The sequence below is a fragment of the Mandrillus leucophaeus genome, unplaced genomic scaffold, assembly GCF_000951045.1.
Source record: "Mandrillus leucophaeus isolate KB7577 unplaced genomic scaffold, Mleu.le_1.0 Scaffold113, whole genome shotgun sequence".
Lineage (NCBI taxonomy): Eukaryota > Metazoa > Chordata > Mammalia > Primates > Cercopithecidae > Mandrillus > Mandrillus leucophaeus.
The window spans coordinates 6,073,570-6,074,544 of NW_012099543.1; positions in this window are offsets into that span (position 1 = coordinate 6,073,570).

The following is a 975-nucleotide window of genomic DNA, read 5'->3' on the forward strand; positions in this document are numbered from 1 at the left end:
GGAGGATGCAAGCCCCAAGCCTTGGCAGCTTCCACATGGTGCTGGTCCTGTGGATGGGCAGAAGACAAGAATTGAGGTTTGGGAACCTCCACCTAGATTTCAGAGAAAGTATGGAAATACCTGGATCTCGAGGCAGAAATTTGCTGCAGGGGCAGGGCAATCCTGGAGAATCTCTGCTAAGACAGTGTGCAGAAGGGAAATATGGGCTGGGAGCCCCCACACAGAGTCCCTACTGGGGCACTGCCTAGTGGAGCTGTGAGAAGAGGGTCACTGTTCTCAAGACCCCAGAATGGTAGATCCTCCCACAGCTTGCACTATGCACCTGGAAAAGCTGCAAACACTGAATGCCGGTCCATGAAAGCAACCAGGAGGGAGACTGTGCCCTGCAAAGCGACAGGAGTGGAGCTGCCCAAGACCACGGAAATCCACCTCTTGCATCAGCATGACCTGGATGTGAGACACAGAGTCAAAGGAGATCATTTTGGAGCTTTACGATTTGACTGCTCCTCTAGATTTCAGACTTGCATGGGACCTGTAGCACCTTTGTTTTTACCAATTTCTCCCATTTGGAATGGCTGTATTTACCCAATGTTTGTACCCCCATTGTATCTAGGAGGTAACTAACTTGCTTTGATTTTACAGGCTCATAGGTGGAAGAGATTTGCCTTGTCTCAGATGAGACTTTGGATTGTGGACTTTTGAGTTAATGCTGAAATGGGAAGGGCCGGGGTAGAATGATATGGTTTGGCTGTGTCCCACCGAAATCTCATTTTGAATTGTAGCTCCAATAATCCCCACATGTTGTAGGAGGGTCCTGGTGGGAGGTAACTGAATCATGAGGGTAGGTTTTTCCATGTTGTTCTTGTGATAGTAAATAAGTCTCATGAGATCTGATAGTTTTATGAAGGGCAATTCTCCTGCACACACTCTCTTGCCTGCTGTCATGTAAGATGTGCCTTTCTTCCTCCTTTGCAT